The following is a 12424-nucleotide window of genomic DNA, read 5'->3' on the forward strand; positions in this document are numbered from 1 at the left end:
ATGCACCACTCTTCCTGTTTTCTACTAGAGGAGAAGGGGCATGCTGTCTCAGGGTAAGTCTACAGCTAAAACGCTGCTTTGGCGCAGCTGCCACTGCTGTAGTACTTTAACAAAGACATCGCAAGTCACTGGAAGAAAGCTCTTCCATCAGCTTAATTAATCCACCTCCCTAAGAGGCAGTAGTTATGTTGGCAGAAGAAGTGCTATCTACACATGTGTGTGTGTGTTAGGTCATTACAACTATAGCGCTCAGGGGTATGGCTTTTTCACACCCCTGAGCAACACAGTTATATCAATATAGGTCTATAGTGTAGACCAGACCTTAGATTGTGTTGTAAAATATGCTGTATGTTAGACAGGGCTTGGGTTGGTACATAGCAGTATGGTGTATTGGCATCTCTCTCAAGCAGTTATTTTGTTCCCCAGAATTTCACTTTAAAAATCAACAACAAAAGTCTCTAGCTTTTATGATCACAAAAACACATACCAATGCAGAGACATCTAGATCAGCCCATAGAGCCTGTAACAGTATCTCTGAAAGGTGTGAATTACTCTATACCGCTCAGATATTCGGTGATGATAATTTAAGGGTATGTCTGCACTTACAGGGCAAAAACTCTGTAAGTTTCACTGGTGATAGTGAACCGGTGAAAGTAAAGCACTGGTTTGTGTACTCACTCAATTCCTCAGGTGTCAGAGAGTGTTTACACTACCAGCACTTCGATCCCCTATAACAGCAGCGCTGTAGGACAGCTATCCCACAATGCAGCTCTCTAGATAGGTCTTGTGGGAGGAGGGAGGGAGCAGAAGTGCCCTGTATTGCCCTGCTTCGTCTCTCAGGAGCCCCATTACTTCCTTGTTTTTTCTGTGGCATTTTTAAAAAAACCTGCTGTCTGGCTGCTTTCCCCACTACATCTACAAACAAAAAGTAAGGGAGCTTCAAACTTCCTGGGGCTTACAGGTGGAGGGGCGGATGTCCATGCGTCAGAGCAGCTGGTCAGAGTGTTCGCTTTTGGAACTGTGGGATATCCTCCGGAGGCCAAAGGGTGTTTACACTGCTAGAACGTGTCTTCACTTTCCCAGCAGCACATAAAGAACAGCGGTAAGAGCTGTATGCCTCTTGCGAAGGTGGTTTATTTCACGGCAAAAAGTCATTAACAAGCGTAGACGCTCCCAGAGTTTTAGCGCAAACAAGGGTCTTTTTGAGCTGTAAAGGGTAAGTGTAGACAAACCCTAAATGTCCACAGTATCAGCTATTTCATCCTCCCTGTAAGAAAGGAGCAGGAGAATCCTACATCTACCCCAGCTACCGCAACATCCCATGTCAGGGTCATAAGGGAGCTGGCCTTGGGAGACGCCCCCGCGCCTTCTACTCTCCCAGTCGAGGATCACGTTGATCTGAACGACCTACGGCGAAGGCGTCTCATGTCGACAGCTCGTCGGGGGACGACGACGGCGCCTAACTCTGTGGGCAGAGACCCCCCCCTTCCCCTCCAACTCCGCCCCCGGCTCTGCTGCGCCCGGCTCTCCCATCGCGGGCGGGCTGGCGGGCACGTGTCTCGTGGCCGCTCCCCGATCGCAGCCGCCCCGCGCCCCCGAGCGCGCGGAAAGTCGTTGCGGTGCCCGCTGCGACATTAGCGCCGTTTCAATAACGAGGCCCCGCGTGCTCGGCCGAGAGCCGGCTCTGGAGCGGAGGCGGCGTCACTCTCCGTCCCGGGGGAAGCTGCATCTGCATCGGCCCCGGCACGGTGGGGGTGGGCGCGGGCGCTGCCCCAAAGGGTCTGTCAGCCAGTCACGGCGGGGGTGCGGCGCTTGTGCATCCACCGGGAGACCACATAAGGGGCGGGCACCACCCCCCACGCGGCTGGTTCTCTCAATACCTGTGCGTGAGTGGGGGCGGGGCTCGGCTCCTTCCTTCAGCAGCAGCAGCTCTACCCTATCGATAACGTGGTTACGGCAAGCGGGAAAAGACAAACTTCCCGCCCACACCAGACGCGCCAGGGACGACGTTGACCTCGTGACGGTCTTTTTACAGCCACTTCGGCGCGCGCGCGCACGTGCGCGCTAAGAGTCCAGGAGCAGTAGCCCAGCGGTCAGGGGGCGCAGCAGCTTCCGAATCTCCATAGCTCGCGCGGCGCAGGCGATGATTCAGTAGGAGAGGCCCGCGCAGGGGCGGAGCTTTGGTGCGCCGCGCAGCGTAGGGGGCGGGAGCTTGGTGTGTCGCGCGGCGGTGGCAGGAGGGCGGGGTTCGCAGGCTCGCGCCAGAGGCGGGACTTAGTGTCTCGAGCCGGGGGCGCGGGAGGGAGCCGAGCGTGAGGGAGGAGCCCAGTCGGAGTCTGCCTGGTGTCGCTGCCCCCTTACTCCCCCCTCCGTCGCTGACAGGCAGCAGCCGGAGCCACCGGGCGGGCGGGCAGCAGGTGAGAGACGGGCCCCCGCGACCCGAGGGGAGCCTGGGCAGGGCCTGCGGGGACCGGGAGCCGCCGGCTGCGGGGTAGGATGCGGCCGGGATGCGAGGCTGGAGCCGAGGGGGCGGCCTGGTACTGGGGGATCCGCCGCCAGCTCAGGTGGGTCTCGCCCCGGTAGTGGCCGAGACCCCTCCCTTCCCCCCCCTCCCCCGGTCGGGTGGCCTGTCTGCAGGCTGGGAGAGCAGGGGGCGCTCGGGTGGGGCTGGGGGTGGCTGGCAGGGAGCGGACTCTGCCTGGCCCCTTCTCATCCCTGGTGCCGGGGGAGGCGCGGGGCCTGGGGCAGCCCTGCAGGCGCCTCGCACCCCTGTCGCTCCTCGCAACCGTGTCTGGCTGGGGCGTTGTGTTCCTTCTGCCCTCAGACACCTCCTCCCCCTGCGGGACAGCCCGGGGAAAGGAAACGGCAGGGATCGCATCGTAGCAACCTGCCTCTATTTCCTCCCGACGGAGACACAAGGGGGGTCTGTGTCTTCTCTGGTGACATTGCTCAGGGCTTGTGGATGTAATAAATATATCTTGACTCTTTGATTTTTGTGTCCAACACAGTAGCTCTTTCCTTCTCCCCCATTTTGTATTCCAGTTATCCAACCCCAGTATTTGCCATTGGTAACTGTATATAATGTCTAATGTAAAAAATAATTATTTATCCTTAAATGGGGCCAATCATGTTCTCTATTATATATCAGAGGGGTAGCCGTGTTAGTCTGTATCCACAAAAACAACGAGGAGTCTGGTGGCACCTTAAAGACTAACAGATTTATTCGGGTGTAAGCTTTTGTGAGTAAAAAACCAACTTCTTCAGATGCATGGAGTGAAAATTACAGATACACGCATAAATATATATTCACACATGAAGAGAAGGGTTACCTTACAAGTGGAGATCCAGTGTTGAAGGCCATTTTAGTCAGGGCGGATGTGGTCCATTCCCAATAATTGTTGAGGAGGTGTCAATACCAAGAGAGGGAAAATTGCTTTTGTAGTGAGCCAGCCATTCCCAGTCACTATTCAAACCCAAATTGATGATGATAAGTTTGAAAATGAATTGTGGCTCAGCAGTTTCTCTTTGAAGTCTGTTTTTGAAGTTTTGTTGTTGAAGAATGGCTACTTTTAAATCTGTTATTGAATGTCATGTTATTTATGGTATGAATGTCAGATACGCTGTTTGGCTTGAGGTATTTTTATCCAAACCATGCAGAATCTAAAGTGTCATTACAAAATAATGAGTTTTTAATCTGTGGTGGCTGTAAATTAACCTTCCAAATGAAAAGTGAGTGTAAACTGATAGAGTGCTATGTTCCTGAGTCTGCAGACATCTTGAAACAATCGCTCTGGGAAAAGTGAATTTGCCTGCTCCCCATATCACTCTAACTAGGGTATTAAATCTAAAGCCTAATTATGAAACTACATGTTGTCGTCAGCAAATTTTATCATGGATCATTTAATCATAGGCAATGGGGAATGGTGTGGGAGTAAAGCTGATGCTGTTAGGGAAAATTTGGGAGTGGTTTAAGGTAGCCTGTGTAGAGATAGAAAAAGAAAGCGGAGAGACCCACAAAGACAAAGTGGTAGAGAAACAAAGTAAGGAGGATGGTGAAATAAGAGAAGAAGCAGACGTATCAGTGTTGGTAAAGGTAAGAATGTGTTTCTGTCATATTCTGTCCTTGATTATTTTGCAGACCTCCCTTTGATGTCTTTGGTTGAACAATGATAATGCATAGTTCTACACTTATGCCCTGGCCAGCTCTAAAGAATGAATTTGACACCCCATAATGGTATTATCGCTTTGTCATTTAGCTCAGTACTGAGTAGAGTTAGATGAGACTGTGGTTTAAAAAAACAAACAAACTAGCACTTTGACTATACTAATATGGCTAGGGCGGTAGTATAATAGTGAACATTGTAAATAAAACTTGCAGTACAAACGGCCACTGGTGGCTAATCTGTGATCACTTGTAATGGGGGAGCTGTGTGAAACACAGCACACCTATAGTAATGACACAGCCCAAAAACTTGGGATACAGCATGGTTCTTGAATGCTACTTAATAGGATTGGATCTTTTCCATGTTGGCTGGCCAAAGTTATTAAAACAAGTTTAGCTGAAACCAAGTCAGAATATAGATGTTAAAAAGAGGCCCTGTTTATATTACAAGAGAACTGTTATCCAGGAATGCTTTAAAATCTTTTCTAGATGAGAACTAGCACTTTCTCTGGCCATGTTATAAACTTTTATTAGGCCCTTATTTCACCAATAATTGGTTAGTGGCATGACTGGCTAAATGGTTACTAACTTGTGAATTTAATCATGGGCTACTCCTCTACTGGTCTAATCAGGCATACAGGTGTTAGCCCAATACCTCAACGAATAGTTTGCCTCAGTTTTTAATAAGGCTACTGAGGAATTTAGAAGTAATGGCAGCGTGGTTAATGGGAATGAGTATATGGAGATAGAAATTACCATGTCTGAAGTGGAAGGCAAATTCAAATAGCTTGGGACCAAATCAGGGACCCCGGATAATTTCCATCCAAAAATATTAAAGGACCAGGAGCATGAAATTGCAAACCCAAGAGCAAGACTTTTAATGAATCTGTAAACTCAGGGGTCGTAATTTATTACTGGAGAATTGCTAAGATAGTACCTATTTTTAGGGGGCAGGGGAAAAGTGATCTGGGAAACGACAGGTTCGTTAGTTTGGCCTCAATTATATGCAAGGTCTTGGAACAGAGGTCCCCAAACTGCAGCGTGTCCCCCTAGGGGTGTGTGGAGGAATGTTTTTTTTGGGGGGGGGTGGGCGCAGCGGGGCCAGGCCAACCCCCACGGGAGGCAGGAAGAGAGTGCCACCTGGCCCCTCCCAGCCTCCTACTCTGCTCCGGTCCCACCCCCAGCCTGAGCCCCTGGCCGTGGCTCCGTTCCTGGCCCAGGGCCAAGGGTGGGGTGGGCTGGGAGTGGAGCTGGGTCCGGTTGCTGACCCCCATCGCAGCCTGGCTGCGGCTCTGCTTCCAGCTTTGGCCCCTGGCCGCAGCTCCGTTCCCAGCCCACTCATGGCCCCAGACCCACTTCCAGCTGTGGCTCCAGCCTCGACCACCTTACCCCTGTCTGCATCTCTTCCCCCTCCCCCCTCGAGCTGCACAGACAGATAAGAGGGGGCATGACCCTCAAAAGTTTGGGAACCACTGTCTTAGAACAAATTTTGAAAGAGAAAGTAGTTAAGGTCATAGAGGTAAACAGAAATTGGAATAAAATGCAACATGGTTTTACAAAAGGTAGATCTTGTCAAACCAACATGATCTCTTTCTTTGAGAAGATAACTGAATTTCTAGACAAAAGAAAGGCAATAGATTAATCTACATGGATTTCAGTAAGGCATTTGATACAGTTCCACATGAGAAGTTATTAGTTAAATTGGGTAAGATGGGGATTAATACAAGAATTGAAAGGTGGATAAGGAACTGGTTGAAGGGGAGACTACAGCATGTTATACTGAGAGGAGACCTGTCAGTCTGGAGGGAAGTTACTAGTGGATTTCCTCAGGGATCGGTCTTGGGACCAATCTTATTTAACATTTTTATTAATGAACTTGGTGCACAAAGTAGGAGTGTGCTAATAAAATTGGCAGATGACACAAAATTGGGAGTTACACCTCTACCCCGATATAACGCGACCCAATATAACACGAATTCGGATATAACGTGGTAAAACAGTGCTCCGGGGCTGCGCACTCCGGCGGATCAAAGCAAGTACGATATAACGCAGTTTCACCTATAACATGGTAAGATTTTTTGGCTCCCGAGGACAGCCTTATATCGGGGTAGAGGTGTATTGCCAATCTGGAGGACAGGAATATCATACAAGAAAATTTGGATGACCTTGAAAACTGGAGTAATAGAAATGGGATGAAATTTAATAGTGCAAAGTGCAAGGTCATGCCTTTAGGGACTTAACAACAAGAATTTTTGCTATAAGCTGGGGACATATGAGTTGAAAGTGGTGGAGGTGGAGAAAGACCTGGGTGTATTAATCGATTGGAGGTCATAGTCATCCTGTGAATGTGATGTGGCCATAAGAAACGCTAATGTAATCCTAGGATGCATTAGGTGAGGTATTTCCAGTAGAGATAGGGAAGTTTTATTACCATTATACAAAGCACTGATGAGACCTCATCTTGAATACTGTGCAATTCTGGTCTCCCATGTTTAAGAAGGATGAATTCAAACTGGAACAGGTGCAGAGAAAGGCTACTAGGATGATCAGAGGAATGGAGAACCTACCTCATCAGAGGAGATTTAAGGAGCTTGGCTTGTTTAGCCTAACCAACCAAAGGCTGAGGAGAGACATGACTGCTCTCTATAAATACATCAGAGGGATAAACACCGGAAAGGGGGAGAAGTTATTTAAGTTAAAGAACAGTGTTGGAAAAAGGATAAATGGATATAATAAACTGGCCATCAATAAGTTTAGGCTTGCAATTAGACGCAGGTCTCTAACCATCAGAGGAGTGAAGTTCTGGAACAGCATCCCAAGGGGAGTAGTGGGGGCAAAAAACCTAACTGGTTTCAGGACTGAGCTTGATAAGTGTATGGAGGGGATGGTATGTTGAGATTGCCTACGTTGGCTTGTGGCCCGTCTGCGACTGCTAGTGGCAAATATCTCCAACGGCTGGAGATAGGACGCTAGATGGGGCGGGCTCTGAGTTACTACAGTGAATTCTTTCCCAAGTGTGTGTCTAGCTGGTGGGTCTCACCAACATGCTTAGGGTCTAACTGATTACCATACTTGGGGTTGGGAAGGAATTTTCCCCAGGCCAGATTGGCAGAGATCTTGGGGTGATTTTTTTTTTTTTTTTTTTTTTTTTGCCTTCCTCTGCAGCTATTCCAGACCACTTACCTAGCTATGTTACCTGGAAGCTATGGGTAGATTTAAAGTGTCTAACTTGTTTTGCTGGACAGCATATGTTCCTTTTAGTACAGATACATGCAACTGTCCAGATAGCTGTAATTTATGATCAGCTGATCACAATAATTTCTACAGTGAAGACACTGAGACAGCAAAACCTTGTCTGATGGTAAGATCGAGACCTTGCTGACTCTCCTGTAGTGAAGAGAACATTCAGGCTCATTTAGATTTTGCTAAACGTAAACAGAATGTGTTTCAGGGAAACCTCTAATCATTTTGCTGGAAGCAGGATTCAGCATACTGCTGTCCAGTGATGAGAGGCTATAAAGAGCTTAACAAATAAAACTGCTAACGTCTTTTCAGTGCTAGAAAACAATATTATTGCTCTTCTTGCAAGTATCTTAGGTATCTATGGCTAACTGTTTCCTGGTACTATAGTCAGGGCTGGGTCACAGTGCAATTTCAGGAGATGGTACATATGTTGCTCTGAACAAATGCCTTGTCTACACTAGTAAAAATCAGAGTTATAAATACCTACCTGTGTATATTTACTGGTGGGTAGCAATGGAGGAAGCAATAGTAAGAGCTCAGGCTTTTTTACTGCCATTGGCAACATGGTTACAGTTATGATTCTACTGTTGTAGTGAAGAGTTAAGGGTCTACTTCCACCCAGAGAGAGAGAGAGAGAAACTGTATCACAATTGCTGAGGAAATATTTCTGTTATTGTGTGTGCACTATGAGACCGAGCTACATGTTGCTTCAAACTTCTAATCATCGTCCTGATAAAATCCTGTTCTAAAGTTTCCCAATCCATTTTGGTGATTAGAAGAGTGAGAATTATTTTAATCAGAGTTAATATCACCATTGGTTTTCATCCCTGATTGATTTTCATTATTTATTCGGGTTTTTTTGTTCTAGCATCTGCTTTCTTTAATTTGTTGTCTTGTACATGTTAATTTTATGTTTCATGTATTACATGTTGGTTGGTGCTAAAAGTGTGTGGTTAGGGGCTTGACTTCTCCACCCACAACAATCTGATTCCTAACTAGTGAGTAAGAAGACAGATGCCTCTGGAAGGAGAATTTGGGTGATGACTCTAATTTGAATACATTTACCTGATTGTATTTGAGAATAAGCTGACAGTAATAAAATCACCAAGCTAGTGCTTCTGTGCAAGCCTGGAAAAGACACTGAGTACACAACAGTTTCAGCAAGGTAGGAAAGCAGTACTCAGTCGCCTTGTCTTAATTAGCCTGGTATTAATGTATTTTAACCATTGAATTTACATAATGATGAAAACTTGCCTTATTTGTTGGGCGCAAGGAAAAGATTATACATTCATTAAATAAGGTGGAGGTACGATGTGGTCCAAGCTCCAGTTACAAAGAAAGATCCAGCCACAATGTGTATAAAAACAGAATTATAGTGAGCCTTGTTTTGGGGTGAAGGTCTTTTGGACTGGAAAAGGTTTAAACTAAAAAGGTTTAAAAAACAAACAAACAAAAAAAAACCCCCTGAGCTCAGTGTAGCTTTTGTTTTTATAGTATATTTGATTATATAATGTTTATGAATGGTAAAAGGCCTAAAGAAAGATGTCCGTTGTTAGCAGAAACACAAATCTTTAAAGTGAAAATAGTATGTAGCAGGTTGTTCCTGATTACACCAGATTTTATTGTTAATTGTAATAGATTTCATGATAGGGAATGTGTATCTGAAGCCCAGGTAGAGACCTGAAATGAGCTTTGAGGTAGAACGTGGCTCTGACTTTCATATACAGAGGATTGTGGGTGGTAGGAGTATATTCTGATTTTATTTAGAACAATGCCATTTTCTGCTCATCGCTGTCTTGCTTTAAGCTATGTTTTCCCCTGTGCTGATAAATGAAGGCTGTAGGCCGCTCTCCCCATTTTTATTTAGTAAAAATAATCACTCATACAGTAACTAGTTTGAGGAAGCTTACAGCAACAAGGTGTAGCTGCTTTGTTTCTGCTATCTGCTAACAAAGGCAAGTGATGAATTGGCAAATGGAAAGCAGAGCTGGATCCAGAAAGAGGAGACAGAAATCAGATTATCACATACTCCAGTTATTTCAGTGTGTGTGTGTGTGTGTGTGTGTGTAACATCTTACATTTTATTCTTCTTTAATTAATATATCAAATTGGGAGACTGCCTAGGGTGACTGTCATTTGGGGTTACAAAACAAAAACACTTTTTTATCACAGGTGACACGTAGTTGTACTCTTCCTCAGACTGTTAGGGTCAGAAATTGTTGTCTCCATGTTAATGAAGCAATTTTATGGCAAATCAAGGTCACCTGGAGATCCTCTAACCATTATTGAAAGACTTTCTTGAGAGATTTCTCTGTGAGAAATGAAAGAAATACAGTCACAAGTCAAACCCCTCCTCCTCACAGTGGTTTTTGTTAGTTGGCTGATGTTTCAGATAGGTGAATTTAAAAAAAAAAAAAAAAAAAAAGAGAGAGAGAAAATGAAATAACATTCAAATTAAAATAAAAACGTAATTTATAAAAGAGATGTGGAATTGGTGCCAAAGCATTGTATGTCTGGTAAAGATGAATCAATCTTAGTATCAATCTTTGGCTAGGTCTACACTACCCGCCTGAATCGGCGGGTAGAAATCAACCTCATAGACTCATAGACTTTAAGGTCAGAAGGGACCAATATGGTCATCTAGTCTGACCTCCCGCATGATGCAGGCCCCAAAAGCTGACCCACCCACAACAGAATCTTCCAGCCTGCGACCCCTGCCCTATGCTGCGGAGGAAGGCGAAAAACCTCCAGGGCCTTTGCCAATCTACCCTGGAGGAAAATTCCTTCCCGACCCCAAATATGGCGATCAGCAGAACCCCGAGCATACAGGCAAGATTCTACAGCCGGACCCTCATTTTACCCGCGATGGCACGTTACTGCCTAATTGACTAAAATCACGTTATCCCATCAAACCATTCCCTCCATAAACTTATCGAGCCTAATCTTGAAGCCAGAGAGGTCTTTTGCCCCCACCGTTTCCCTCGGAAGGCTGTTCCAAAATTTCACCCCTCTGACGGTTAGAAACCTTCGTCTAATCTCAAGCCTAAACTTCCCCACGGCCAGTTTATATCCATTCGTTCTCGTGTCCACATTACTACTGAGCTGAAATAATTCCTCTCCCTCCTTGGTATTAATCCCTTTGATATATTTAAAGAGAGCAATCATATCCCCCCTCAGCCTTCTTTTGGTTAGGCTAAACAAACCGAGCTCCTCGAGTCTCCTTTCATAGGAAAGGTTTTCCATTCCTCGGATCATCCTAGTGGCCCTTCTCTGTACCCGTTCCAGTTTGAGTTCATCCTTTTTAAACATAGGAGACCAGAACTGCACACAGTACTCCAAATGAGGTCTCACCAGCGCCTTGTATAACGGAAGCAGCACCTCCCTGTCCCTACTAGAAATACCTCGCCTAACGCATCCCAAGATCGCATTAGCTTTTTTCACAGCCACGTCACATTGCCGACTCATAGTCATCCTGCGATCAACCAGGACTCCGAGGTCCTTCTCCTCCTCCGTCACTTCCAACCTATGCGTCCCTAACTTATAACTAAAATTCTTATTAGTCATCCCTAAATGCATCACCTTACACTTCTCACTATTAAATCTCATCCTATTATTGTGACTCCAATTTACAAGGTCATCCAAGTCTCCCTGCAGAATATCCCGATCCTTCTCTGAATTGGCAATACCTCCCAACTTTGTGTCATCCGCAAACTTTATCAGCCCACTCCTACATTCGGTTCCGAGGTCAGTAACGAATAGATTAAATAAAATCGGACCCAAAACCGAACCTTGAGGAACCCCACTGGTGACCTCCCTCCAACCCGACAGTTCACCTTTCTGTACCACCCGCTGCAGTCTCCCCTTTAACCAGTTCTTTATCCACCTCTGGATTTTCATATCGATCCCCATCTTTTCTAATTTAACCAATAATTCCACGTGCGGCACAGTATCAAACGCTTTACTAAAATCTAGGTAAATTAGATCCGCCGCATTTCCTTTATCTAGAAGGTCTGTTACTTTCTCAAAGAAGGAGATCAAGTTGGTTTGGCACGATCTTCCTTTCGTAAACCCATGTTGTAATTTGTCCCAATTGCCATTCACCTCAAGGTCCTCAACTACTTTTTCCTTCAAAATTTTTTCCAAGACCTTGCATACTACAGAAGTTAAACTAACAGGCCTGTAGTTATCCGGGTCACTTTTTTCCCCCTTCTTGAAAATAGGAACCACATTAGCTATTTTCCAGTCCATTGGTACCACCCCCGAGTTTACAGATTTATTAAAAATTATCGCCAAAGGGCTTGCAATTTCTCGCGCCAGCTCCTTCAATATTCTAGGATGAAGATCATCCGGTCCGCCCGATTTAGTCCCATTTAGCTGGTCAAGTTTGGCTTCCACCTCTGATACTGTAATGTCAATCGCCCCTCCTTTATTCCCCTCTGTCCCGCTCCCTCTATTCCTAAGCCCCTCATTAGCCTTATTAAAGACCGACGCAAAATATTCATTTAGATATTGTGCCATGCCTAGATTATCCTTAATCTCCACTCCATCTGCATGCTTCAGCGGCCCCACTTCCTCTTTCTTTGTTTTCTTCCTATTTATATGGCTATAAAACCTCTTACTATTGGATTTAATTCCCCTCGCGAGGTCCAACTCTACACGGCTTTTGGCCTTTCTCACCGCATCCCTACATGCTCTGACCTCAATAAGGTAGGTTTCCTTGCCGATCCCTCCCCTCTTCCATTCTTTGTACGCTTTCTGTTTTTTCTTAATCGCCCCTTTGAGATGCCCGCTCATCCAGCTAGGTCTAATTCTCCTGCCCACTAACCGTTTCCCCTTTCTCGGGATACAGGCCTCGGACAGCTCGTGCAACTTCAGCTTGAAATAATCCCAGGCCTCATCTGCCTTTAGCTCTCTAAGTATGCTAGCCCAATCCACTTCCCTAAGTAGTTGCCTTAATTTATTAAAGTTGGCCTTTTTGAAATCGTAAACCTTAGTTACAGTTTTATTTCTGTTAATCCT

General features: G+C 45.8%; 1 protein-coding gene across 1 annotated transcript in view; it reads left to right on the forward strand.

Annotated features, from left to right (window-relative positions):
- The first annotated feature begins 2318 nt into the window (after positions 1-2318).
- Positions 2319-12424, forward strand: part of ERC1 (ELKS/RAB6-interacting/CAST family member 1) — a 569800-nt gene continuing 559694 nt past the window's right edge. The window contains exon 1 of the mRNA XM_065406940.1: positions 2319-2417. The gene's annotated coding sequence lies outside the window, so the exon portion shown is untranslated. The remainder of the gene's footprint in view (positions 2418-12424) is intronic.

The sequence above is a fragment of the Emys orbicularis genome, chromosome 1 (assembly GCF_028017835.1).
Source record: "Emys orbicularis isolate rEmyOrb1 chromosome 1, rEmyOrb1.hap1, whole genome shotgun sequence".
NCBI classification, from domain to species: domain Eukaryota; kingdom Metazoa; phylum Chordata; order Testudines; family Emydidae; genus Emys; species Emys orbicularis.